This window comes from Coenobita brevimanus, chromosome 40 (assembly GCF_032717465.1).
Source record: "Coenobita brevimanus isolate Jiangsu-jjx chromosome 40, ASM3271746v2, whole genome shotgun sequence".
NCBI lineage: Eukaryota > Metazoa > Arthropoda > Malacostraca > Decapoda > Coenobitidae > Coenobita > Coenobita brevimanus.
Genome location: NC_136993.1, coordinates 36,126,545 through 36,140,398, shown reverse-complemented (window position 1 = coordinate 36,140,398; position 13,854 = coordinate 36,126,545).

Genomic DNA, 13,854 nt, shown 5'->3' with positions numbered 1-13,854 from the left:
TTAGATTATTATTATTATTATTATTATTATCATTATTATTATTATTATAATTACTATTATTATCTACACATATCCTAGTAGAATAAAATAACTTACAACAAATGCCTCAAGGATGGACGAGCCTGCTGGAAGGAAGGCGGTGACTGGACTGGCAACAATATCTTCCAGTGACTGTATGGGCATGGGGATGTATCTGATGGCCAGGAGGGACGTAAGGTTGCTGGCGTAACTTAGTAACAGCACCAACATGGCCAGCATCCACACTCCCAAAACCACACGTTCCCGCCACCACCAACCCGTAGACTTCACCATATCTGGGTTAAGTTACGTTAGGTTACGATTCGCCCTAACATGACCAAAACTACACACTCACACCACCACCGTCCTGCAGACTCAGCTACATCTGGTTAAGGCTCAATTAATCAGTACAAACAGTGCCAACAGCTGTACTCTCTCTCCATCTCCTGTTTCTCACCACCATCAATTTCGAATGAAGATCAAAACTGAAAATAAATATTTTACATTTTGTAGTCCTATTCATATGGTGAAACATTTTATGGCTTTTACCTACCTGACTGATTCAGTTCATAGAAGTGATCTACATTATTCTTTGCGGTATATTCCTTCTTTTTGTTTCGAGGGGGGGGGATGCAGACGGGTGTTTTGCATCACTGTTACCTCTACACGTGGTTCCACTGAATGTGTGCGAGACTGGGAGGGCGCAGGCAAGAACTTTTGTTTTTTACAACCAGATCCTGCAACTGCCCATGCCTGGTAAAGTAATAAAGAAGGTATTGCTTTCTTACTGTTCAGACAACAATGTGTCTGGTGGACGGGTATAGAAAGTCTGTAATAGTGGAGTAGCATAAACTTTAAAAACTCAATCACTTCGTTCAAGTCTTCCTGTTACCAGACGGTTTTATTCGTATTTTATGAACCTCTTGGTTGCGAAGGATTAGTGAAGACTCTGAGTCACCCAGCCCGAGGATGAATTAGAATAATTACGAGTGAAGTGAACAGGAAGGTGAATGTTGAGCGTGGAAGGTAGGGTAAGGCTGGGAGTATGTGGTCGGCTGGTGGAGAGGAGAGGAGATGCAGGGGAGCTAATGTCTGTACTACCAGTTTTGAGGGTTCCGATTTATTCCCCTTCTTTTGTACCATCAGAATAGCCTTGTGACAGCCACATGAGTGGCAGCTGCACCTTCTTTAAGGACGGTACAACCATACATAGACAGTGGCAGATGTTTTGATAATCAATCCATGTTCATCCAGTTTAGATGGAGCATGATTATTGTAGCTCGCCTCTTTTTTCTGCTTAGTGGTGAGCATACAGGATGCTTGCATGTTGATGGAGGAAACACCTGACCATGAGTGGGTCATGTGGAAGATATTGTTGTGTCTATGTGTATGCATATGGCTGGGCGACAGAAAGTGTGTAGTGGCAGACCCCTCTCATATGTCAGATGATGAGCATTGCATTTGACTGTGCATGTGGATCACATATTTTTTAAATAACAGAACAGAGGAAGGAAAAACAAATGAATAAAAAAATAATACATACACCAGATTACTGGTGTCCTCTGTTCATAAAATATCTGTAACCGTTAGACTTGAACAGTTGTGGGTTGAAGTTTGGAAGGAAACAACTCTGGGGAAGCGAGTTCCAGAGAGATGCAGTTCGGGGAATGAAAGAATTCTGATAGGCATAAGTTCTGCAATATGGCTGAGTGACATTCCAGTCATGAGCTCTACCAGATGCCCGTGTAGCACGAGGGAAGGCATGGAGAGGTGGCACCATGGACGGAACTTCGTCTGAGCATTTGCCATAAAAATATCTGTAATATATTGCATGGGAGGCAACATTTCTTCTTACTTATAGGGGAGGTAGTTTATTTGTAATGGCGGGGTTGTTAATAATTTTAATAGCTTTGTTCTGAATTTTGACTACTTGTTTTAATCAACCTCTTCACATCCATTCCAAAAAGGTGAGAAATATTCAAGCTGAGAGTGCACATGACTTATAAATTATAGCTAACTGCTCGTCAGTGAAGAAGTTACGGAGTCTGTACAATAATCCACGTTTCTTTGAGGCGATTTTAGCAAGCGATCTAACATGAGAGGTCCAGCTGAGGGCATTGTTAAGTGAGATGCCAAGAATTTCAATACTTTTGGAGATGGGAATAGTAGTAGCACTGAAGGAAATGTACCAATCTGGCAATATCTGTCTATTAGGAAAGTGTAGGTATTTGGTTTTACTAGCATTAAATGAGACAAAGTTGTTTTGTCCCCATTTACTGATCATAGATAGGTCTTGATATATGGAGATGGCTGTACTGAGCTGAGAGGTAAAGATATTATGTAAATGGGTTTTAGATTTTTTTTTTTTTTAAATAACAGAACGGAGGAAGGAAAAACAAATGGAGAAAAAAAATAATCCATACACCAGATTACTGGTGTCCTCTGTTCATAAAATATCTGTAACAGTTAGACTTGAACAGTTGTAGGTTGAAATTTGGAGGAAAACAACTCTGGGGAAGCGAGTTCTAGAGGGGTGCAGTTCGGGGAATGAAAGAATTCTGATAGGCAGAAGTTCTGCAATATGGTTGAGTGACATTCCAGTCATGAGCGCTAGCAGATGCCCGTGTAGCACGAGGGAAGGCATGGAGAGGTGGCACCATGGACGCAACTTTGTCTGAGCATTTGCCAAAAAAATATCTGTAAAATAATGCAAGGGAGGCAACATTCCTTCTTACTTGCAGGGGAGGTAGTTTATATGTAATGGCAGGGTTGTTAATGATTCTAACAGCTTTATTCTGAATTTTGTCTAGTTGTCTTAATGCAACCTCTCCATAAACAAATTTTGTGAATGAACTATGTAGTTTTGAGTCATCTGCATATGAGTGGATGGAATTGTGGGTGACAGATAAGAGATCATTAATATGAACCAGGCATAGGGTTGGCGCCATAACTGGTCCCTGCGGCAAGGCGGTGTTAACTGAGCGGAAATTTGAATATATATCATCTACTTTTACTCTTATTTTCCTGTCACTAAGATATGAGGAAATCAAAGGAACAAAAGACATAAGTCCATAGCAAGGGAGTTTGGACAGCAGGGAACGGTGCCATACTCTGTCAAAAGCTTTAGAAATATCAAGGGCTAATGTAATCTGACTGATTACATCGCACATAGAGGATGGTGTACACTTGAGCAGGTTCCATTGTTGCTAAGAGCTGTTCTGAAACAAGATCATATCACATCAGGGGGCTTTGAAGAAATCCCACTTAACATTTAACCCCTCCGTGGTTGCCGGCGTCGAATGACGTTTAGCCGATAAATGGCCCCAGGTGTCGTTTGAGCGTGGCCTATAAAAAAACAGCAAAAATTTTTGGGAAGTGAACAAACATTCAGAATATCTTCAGACTGACCTACAGTCCACTCCTATACACCCTATCAAGCAGTTCAGAGCCTGCTGCTGTGATGAGTGGATTTGCGATGTTTTCGCTCCTGGCCATGCCTAAACAAGCACAACTACACCCATTATCTCGAACCAGGCAGAAAATATCATCTTTGTCCTCTCTTGCAAAACATACACACAAACAAAAAAGACATGATAAGTGAAAAATACATTATTGTGTGTCTTTATGTATTTGCTCAGGTTTCTTGCAATGGTTTCGATCATTCGATGCTGTACGATTTGTAGAAAAGTGTGAAAACTTTCGGGAAGTGAACGAACATCTAGGACATGAGACTGACCTTGACTTCACCTTCTCACATATCATCTGTCAGTTCACCACCTGCTGCCGTGATGAGTGGATGAACGATATTTTCACTCGTGGCCATGCCTAGAAACACATAGTTACACCCATTACCTTGACCCAGACAGAAAATATATTTTTTTTCCTCCCTTGCAAAACACACACAACCACCCTGTTTACGAAACAGCAACATACATTGCGAAAATAACAAGGTAAAATGATAAGAGAAAGGTGAACGTGTTGTTACGGAGAAAATACGTTTTCCTCCGTCTGTAAACGCATTTATTTCTGCTTTGTCTCTGTATTCGTAATAATTAGACTTATTAATAGTTTTGAAACTGCGTTAAGATTCTATTGTTATCCATGCACGTGGTGTGGGGGCTAGAAGTTGCGACTCGACTTCCTTATTGCTAATCGGATCAGACCCCCCACTTTCATCTCCTGTGGGAAAACGTAGTGTTGGAGGATGGGCAATTTTTGTCATTTAGGACTGAAAATTTAACCCTTTCACTCCCTTTTCCAAGCATGGGCACAACGATTACTTAAAAATAATTCGAAACTACCATAAACAAATTTTAAATCAAAAAGGTGAAAAAATATTCATATTTTTTTGTCCAGCCATTCGTAACATATTATGTACTGAAATCATTCGATATCATCATATCTCATATATGCGCAACATTTCAGCCCCATTCGCATTGTTTGGGGGGGGTACAAAAAAAATAACAACACCTGCATAGTTGCACTGCGACAGTGCCTCAGTGTGGCGGATATCGGTTGATAATATTTCTGCAACTTTCGTGCTCTCCTGCAAGCCACAGAATGGGTCTAGGAAGCTGGGATTTTCACTGTTAGGTGCATCTGACCTTTCTCTTCAATAAGGCAAGGAAAAAAAATCAATACTCGAAACATGAGAAAATGGCCCTCATGTCGACCTGGGGTGTTCGCAAAATTCCAGACCCACGGCCATGGAGGGGTTATTACCATGACATTATGAATTCTCACCTTGACGCAATAGGACACGCAGACAGCTGGAAGCATTTGTAAGCCACCTGGATCGCTTCACACCTTCAGCTAAACTAAGAGAAGTCATCAGCATTAGAGACCCGAGCACCCCAACCAGTCCCCCCAGGATACCACCCCACACCAGTGGTCTGAAGGGCAGCAGGAAGCCCCAGGGATCCACCTCGGATGATCCAATACGGATGATGATGCAGGTGTACCATAATGTTACTAGGACAGTAAAGTCAACCACCTCTGTGCGGGGTGCTGTGACCTGGAGCAGTGTCTGCCCAAAGTCTGCTTCCTGAAAAATATAGCGATACCAAAAGAAAACTTAGATTAATACTTAACTCCTACACAGTGACTCTCGTACGCGTACAGTTGGCGATCCCTGGGTCAAAGCTGTGGCTCTCATACATGTGCTGATATTGATTTCATCCCTCAGTTTAAAGTCATCTGAGTCTTGTTTGGTTTTCAAAGAATGCCAGACCCTCCATTTTATTCCGTGACACACCACTACAGTGTTGCCACCTTGGTAAGTTTTTTGTTTAGTTTGGTGATTTCAAAAAATCGACCAGCTACATTTTCTGCCATTCAGCTACTTGGCGACATTTTAGCTACTTCTCTGTATTGTTACGAGGTATTGTTGACAATTCTTTTTTACCAAACCATTATTTTTTTTAAATAACAGAACAGAGGAAGAAAAAACAAATGAATTAAAAAAACTAATCCATGCACCAGATTACTGGCCTCCTCCATTCATAAAATACCTGTAGCAGTTGGACATGAACAGCTGTAGGTTGAATTCTGGGGGGAAACAACTCCGGGGAAGTGAATTCCGGAGAGATTCAACTCGGGGAATAAAAGAATTTTGATAGGCAAGAGTTCTGCATTATGGCTGTGTGACATTTCAGTCATGAGCGCTACCAGATGCCCGCGTAGCACGAGGGAAGGCATGGAGAGGTGGCACAATGGACGCAACTTTGTCTGAGCATCTGGCATAAAAGTATCTGTAAAATAATGCAAAGAAGGCAACATTCATTCTTACTTGTAGGGGAGGTAGTTTATTTATAATGGCAGGGATGTAAATAATTCCAACAGTTTGTTCTGAACTTTTTCTAGTTGTTTTAGTGCAACCTCCCCACATCCATTCCACAAGGGTGAGCAATATTCAAGCTGACAGTATACATGACTCTTATAAATTATAGCTAAGTGCTCGTCAGTTAAGAAGATAAGGACTCTGTACAATAATCCAAGCTTCTTTGAGGCAGCTTTAGCAAGTGATCTGACATGAGAAGTCCAGTTGAGGGCACTGTTAAGTGAATCACCGAGAATTTCAATACTTCTGGAGATGGAAAACTTAGAACCACTGATGGTAATTATGAACCTGGCAATATCTTTCTATTAGTAATTTATATATATTTGGTTTTACTAGCATTAAATGAGACAACGGTATTTTCTCCCCATTCATTGATCTTAGATAGGTTTTGATTTATGGAGATGGCTGTACTGAGTTGAGAGTTAGATATATTAAACTTTGTAAATGGATATTTGAGTGTGAATGAACTGCGAAGTGTTGAGTCATCTGTATATGAATGGATGGGGTTGTGGGTGACAGATAAGAGATCATGATTATGAACTAGAAATAGGGTTGGTGCCAGCACTGAAATCAATTTAATAACATCAGCTAAGGAAAGAAAGTTAATAGAAATAAAATGGGCACCTGTCATTCATACCGATCATTCGTGTCCTGGATGCACTCGTCTCGTACCACTCACCGTGACCGTCCCGTCCTGTTGCTGTTAGAATACTTAGCTGAGTTACACCACCTTCATCCTACGCTCACTCACAGGCTGCAGCTAGCCTTTCGTGAGGAACGTATTCTGTAGTCGAAAACCATTCAAACACGATGGGTCATGATTGAAGATACTATAGTTAGAATTCTGAGCCAGTAGACCGTGCCTCAAACTCAATCTGAATTTGCATGGAAAGAATAGCGCTTTTTACTGCCGAACCGCTTTAAGCAATGTTTTGTGATATGAAAAATTTTATGTTTATGGTGTTTTTAAAGTTCATTCATGGAGAAGGTCAGTGTGTCAACAAAATGTTTGATGCAAGGGTGAATGATTCAACAAAATTAGTAAATGATTTCCTGCAGCCGACTGACTCCCTGTTCTCTAAGACCATCATCCCAGAAAAAAAAAAAAAAAAATGACTCAGTAGAAAGTTTTCTGGATCCACACCCTTATTTGGGTTATAAGTTTGAGAGAGAAATGAGGGACTGCATGTTTCCTGATAAGGCAGATATCTGTGAAAAAGTGGATTCACTTTGTTACTGAAATTGTAAAGCAACTGCGTAATTGCTTACTAGATATCATTCGTGTCTTGAGGTGAATGTCATCGATAAGTGCAAGTGAATGTCTGGATCCAATAAAACCAGGGATTCTGAGCTTGGCTATGATGTTTGTTGGTGAAAGTACTTTCACCCACACAGACATTCAGTGGAGAAAATTACACTACACAGTGTGGAAACAAGCTTCAGACACAACTCAGCTTTGGGTAGAAACAGCAGATTTCAGAGGCCACTGGGGAAAATCCATACAGTGCTCCTTCTAATCCATCTCTATCAGTACTTTCATTACTACATGCTAATGCTGATGCTGATCTTGTATTTAGCCAAATGAACATTGTAAAGTCAAAACTGTGGAAGAGAATGAGTATGCAGTGTATGAAAACACTGTTAGCAATCAAGTATGGACTGAGGTGGAAAGTGCTGCCATAAATACCAGTTGTGTCAGGAGCTCATTAAGAACATTGGCACAGTGGAGGCTTACAAGAAGAAGTCAGGGACTAGCTCACGAAATCCTTCAACCTGTACGCTGGCCATCGAGGAAGATGAACCAGACTGGGACTTGACTGATTTATTTTAACCACCTTCAAAGTAAGCGCTGATGCTCATTGAAGTATTATTCGTAGAATTTAAGTTACTCCGCATTTTCCTAACATCGTTACTCTCATAATTATATATTGAGTCTATGTACCTCACTTATAGTGTTTGCAGTGTTAACTTTCTTGTAGTCTTTATTTAACTGGTTAACGACTTTAAGAGGCCGATCTGTTGACTTTTAATTGCATGAGTTGACAACTCAGGCCACCAGTACCTGTCAGCCAGCCTGGGGTTGTGGTTAGGTGAACATATGAGGTTTTGCATGAACGTTACTTTTACTACATTGCTATATTGTGAATGTGGTAGATGAAGGCTCCCACCATTCTCTCCGTAAATGTAGTCCTACTTGAAGCGATGCAGCATTAAGTTACAAACCAGATGGTGTCCATAACCTAGGAAATAATTTACTACGTTGGATGATAACCATGTAACCAAATGCTGCCTGGTACTGTAGTCTACCGGGAGGGCACTCCAAGCAGTTGGTGCCCGTGAAGATTGTTATCCAAGGGATGGTTGATATTTATTACTCGCATAATGTCACCTAGATCCGAGAGACTGGTCATCATCACCTTAAATGTCAAGTTTGAGAAGCAGTGACCCAGGTCCCTACACTAATGATATGGTAGAAAAGGACTAGTCACTAGATGATACAGATGACTATATTGCATAATCGGTATATCACGAGACAATGAAGTGCGAGATATATGGAGACTGACATGCCTCTCTCTGCAGCATGCCAGTGATGCCTGTCCAGGAGCCATTCATCTGCCTGGTGCCGAAAGCCCGATCATCTGGTGTCGTATACCGGTACCTTAAAATGAAAATCATAATCATAGTTGGTACATCTACTGTGGTTAGGTCATTCACGGGATGAAAGGTTGAAATTCTGCTTCATTATATTCGTACCAGAGACGCGTAAAAGGATAAGAAACTGCATTTGTACAGTCAGCACCAGCATTATCACCTGTATGGCCTGTGACAGTAAATTTGAGCGTTGGATCAACACATCGCTCACCAATATGAAGACCTCTGTTGTACAGTATAAACAAACTACACTTTCCATCTTCCACAAACATCCAGATTTCTTCAGTTCAGTGTACTTGTAAAACTAAATGCATCATACATACATACCGTACGTACCTGCCTAGTATTTTTAAATTTATACCTGATAATTAATAACAGTTTTCTTTAGCTTATGATCGAATTTTCAAAATTATCAGTTCATTAACCCTAGCAATATGTGGAGGCTTATTCAACGCAACAATAATACCAGATAACTGCAAAAAATAAATATACTACACAAAAGTTCATAACAGTTAATGTGATGAAATGCAAAACTGTTCACATAAAGTAAGCGTGCAGTTAGGTTCTTTTATAAAATCTGATTTACAGTAATAAGTGATAATATAAATCTTTATCCCACCTTGAAAAATCAAAGAAAAATCCAAAGCTAATTTTACATGTCTGTCAGTAACAAGAAAATACAGTATACGGTAGTTAAAGTTTCTGTGTCTGTAATTCTTTTAATACAGTGAGTTTTTTTATATTCATTCTTGTTACCCAAGAGATACTCTAGTTTATAAAAACCCTCTGTTATAGGCAAAAATAATGCAGGCTGTGTCCCGTATTCTCCTTCAGGAAGGAAGGTCCCTAACACGTATTCTGCAATTCATATCTGGATGCGGCTGGCCAGTATTTTGTACCTTGCTTATGCAGAGTATGGCTATAATAGACTGGTTTAGGCAACACAGAAGACGATAATAATGAAGAATAAGCCAAATGAAACTACCATGGGCAGAACTCTTGCCGGATGGATCCGTTTGTGTGTTTAGGTATCACCAGCGATTGGGCAGCAGAGCCTTTGCCGGATGGATCCGATTGTGTCTACTTAGCTTTCACCGGCGTTTAGGCAGACATTTGGTGAAATTTTTTCACGCTTCAGTGCGAAGCACAAGATGAGTTTAGGAAGGTAAAAAATGCACTGTCAGGCACAGCAGATGTTTCTCTTCAATTTGGTAAAAAAAAAAATAGATTTTCGAAATTTGAAAAAAAAAGAAAAAAAAAATGATGCCTGGGCCGGCCACTTGTCGCGATGATTTCCGGACCCACGGTCATTGAGGGGTTTCAACCCCCACACACAATCCAGGGACTATGAATGATTTTGATGAAAAGAAATAGGCTTCCTGGGTTTATGGATATCTGCATTCTGAAAAATTATCAGAACGATTGGCACAAAATTCTGACCTGTAGACAGACAGACAGATAAACAAATATACGGAACTGACCAACATGTTTGCCAAATCTTTCGGTTCCGATAAGCAACAGCTTGATTAGGCAGAGGTGTTAGGGAGCTTCCATAGCTGGAGAGAATGTAACCGCTCCACTTCGAAAACTTTATTCTAACAAGAACATTATTGTTTTGTGGTTGCTGGAAAATGCGCAAAAGATCTCAGTCTAAAACAGTTTATTTATTCATTACCACGGATCTCTCTTGAACTGAATAAACTCATCTCGATGCGGCAAAAATGAATTACCAGAATAAGTATAAATTTATTAATGGACTCTTGTAAGTATAAGGGGTTTATCCAGATATTCCTCCTGGTCGCATGGGCTGATTTTTATGAAACTTTTTATGAACACTCCCTAAGGCTCCAGATTGTCCATAAACTTTATGTTAATTCAGAAAAACTTTTCACTTGCACAGACACTATATTCCCTTTACTCCTCAGTAGTTCTATCTATCTATCTATTACCAGACGCCTCAATCCCGTTCGGGGTGGCCACAAACAAATCGCCTCCACGTCGCCCTGTCCCCCGCCATTTCACTGTCCTGCTCCCAGTTCACACACCCCTCTCTCATATACCTCCCCATCCCATCCCTCCATCTCATCCTCGGTCTCCCTCTCCCTCTTCCCCCCCTCCACCTCACTCACATACACTCTCCTCGTCAGTCTCTCACCCTCCATCCTCTCCACATGGCCAAACCACCTCAGTGTATTCCTCCTAACGCTTCCTATCACATCCACATCCACACCACAACGCTCTTTTATATCCTCATTTGTCAGCCTGTCTCTCCATGTGACTCCACAGGCTCCTCTTAAATAACTCATTTCCGCTGCTCTCACTCTTGACTTGTGTCCTTCCAACAACGTCGAAGCTTCACTTCCATACGTTAGAGTTGGTATCACAATACTCTCATGTAGTAACTTTTTCATTTCCATGCTCACTTCACTGTTTCTTATAACTGCACTCAAGGAACCAGCAACCTTTCTTCCCTGTTGCACCCTTTCAAGCACTTCATCCTCCAAACCTCCATCCTTACCTATCACACTACCCAAGTACTTAAACTTACTCACATTTTCCAATTCCTCACCATCCACCCTCGCTGTACATTCACTGACTTCACCTCTCTCAAAGACCATCACTTTACTCTTCCCTACATTCACCTTTAGATTCCGTTTCTTACACACTCTCCCAAACTCATCCACCAAGCCTTGCAGCTCCACTTCGTCTTCACTCAACAACACAGTATCATCTGCAAACAACAGTACAGGGAGTTTCCAAGCACTACCCTCTCTCACCAGGGCCACTTCAACATCCACTACCCTACATTGTACCTCTTTTATTACCCCATCCATGTACAGATTGAACAACCATGGAGACATGACACATCCGTTTTAACCCAACCTTTAAAGAGAAAAATTCACTAAGTTCACCATCCACACGCACTGCAGCCTTAGCACCATCATACATACTCTTCATAGCATTGAACAATTTTCCATTTACTCCATATATTCTTAATACTTTCCACAATCCTTGTCTATCCACCCTGTCATATGCTTTCTCCAAATCCATGAAAGCTGCGTACAACTTCTTTCCCTTCTCTAGAAACTTTTCCACTAAAGATCTAAGAATGAATATCTGATCTACACAACCTCTTCCCTTCCTAAAGCCTCCCTGTTCTCCAACTAATTCCTCTGTTCTTTCTCTAACTCTGTCAGTAAGTATCTTACCATACTCTTTTCCAATTATACTAAGAAGACAAATGCCCCTATGATTACCACACACTTCTTTTTCCCCTTTTCCTTTGTACAAGGGAAAAATTATACCTGACTTCCAATCCTCCGGGACTCTACCTTCCTCCCAAGCCAATCTGCACATCTTCCACATCCATTCTACTGCTATCTCTCCCCCATGCTTCAGCATTTCAACACACACTCCATCAATTCCTGGGGCTTTCCCACATTTAACTTTCTTCATTGCTTCCACAACTTCTATCCTACTGATTTCTTCCGGTCTTCTCACCTCCCTCCTTCTCCCAGCCATTTCCCAGCCACTTATACTCGGATTACTTCCATCCTCTATGTTCAACGATTCCTTAAAGTGCTCTTTCCATCTGCTCACTTTTTCTCCCTTCTCCACTAGCAATCTTCCATTCTTATCTTTCACTCCCCCACTAACTTCACTTCCAGCCTATCTTACTCTCTTCGCCTTTTTCCAGAACATTTTCTTACAGTCCCCCCACTTTACACTCAAATTCCTTCCAAATTCCTCATCCACTCTCTTCTTACTCTCTCTTACTAATCTTTTCACCTCTCTCTTTTTTTCTACATGTAACTCTCTCTTCCGCCTCTCAACTTCTTCCACGCCCCTATTTCTCATCCATTCATTGTATGCTTTCTTCTTTTGTGCCACAGCCTGTTTCACCTCTTCATTCCACCATGCTGTTCCTTGCACCCCCCTCTGTCTTCTCTTCATCCCACACACCACATCACATGATGCACATACTTCTTCTGTGAATATCCTGCACACACCCTCCACGTCCCCCATCTGCTCCAATTCATATTTACCCAATCGTTCCTCCACTTCTCTCTTATATTCTGCCTTTTTCTTATCCTCTTGTAACCTTTCCACTCTCCTTGCAACTACTCCTTCTTCCCGTCCTTCCCTTCTTCTATATCTCCATCTTATTTGGATCTTAATTCTAGCCACCACCAAGTAGTGGTCAGAAAGTCCACTCCCCCAACCTCTATAAGCTCTTGCATCCATTACACATCTCCTCATCCTTTCATCCACACACATAATCAATCATTGCCTTCCTTTCCTTCAGTTCACCACCCACCCTTCTCATCACTCGGATGTATACCTGTGGGTCATTTTATGTCTGAAGAGGGTATTGGCTATCACCAACCCCTTCCAGCACGAATGTCCACTAACGCACTGCCATTCTCATCTATCTCAGAAGGCACACCCCAGTTGCCAACTATTCCATCCACCTTCACATTCCCTACTTTACCATTCATATCACCGATCAAAAACACTCTCTCATTCCTTCCAAACTTTTCCATGCAGACTTCCATATTTGTCCAGAACTCTTCTCTCACTCTGCTTGCACGATCTTGCGTTGGGGCATCACGCACACAATCGCCCACATTTGTATTCCAACTTTCAGTCTTACCCACACAATCCTTGACCCAACTGATCCATACTCTTATGTTCTTTTTCCATCTTTTACTCACAGCTATACACACTCCTTCTTTTGCCCTCTCATTCTCACTTACTCCTGCACATATACCCCATCCATACTCCCATTCTCTCACACTCTTACCTCTCCATTTAGTTTCAATTACTCCACGCACATCCACTTTCGCACCCTCAAGCACCTGGACAGTAGTTTGTTTACCATAATTCAGTTAAGTCCACTTTTTGCGAACCTTAAGAATAACAATTTTTACTACTTATTTAGTTTTTTGCAGAGTTCCTCAATCAACAACTGGGTGGCAGACCAAATAAGCATAGGCTGCTATAGGTGGCGTTACGTGTTATAATAAAACAAAATCGTTCAAAGGTCAAGTACACGAACTTGTTCTCTTACGTAAAATTCATATCGTTTGCGATGGTCTCAACCAGCTTGGCTTCTGGGCTCATGATAACCAGCCTCTTGCCTCCCGGGGCGGTTGGGTCAGCCACCTCCATCGTATGTCTTGTTCCTATATGCAGGCGTGCGACCGACAGAAGAGGACTGTGGCTGAACCTGTTTTAGAGTTTTGGAAATCTAAAAGCAATATCAGTTCGTTTTGTCTATCTGCCATTTAGATAAATAAAATAATAAAAACCTTACTGGTAGATTATTAAGAAAAACAGAGCTG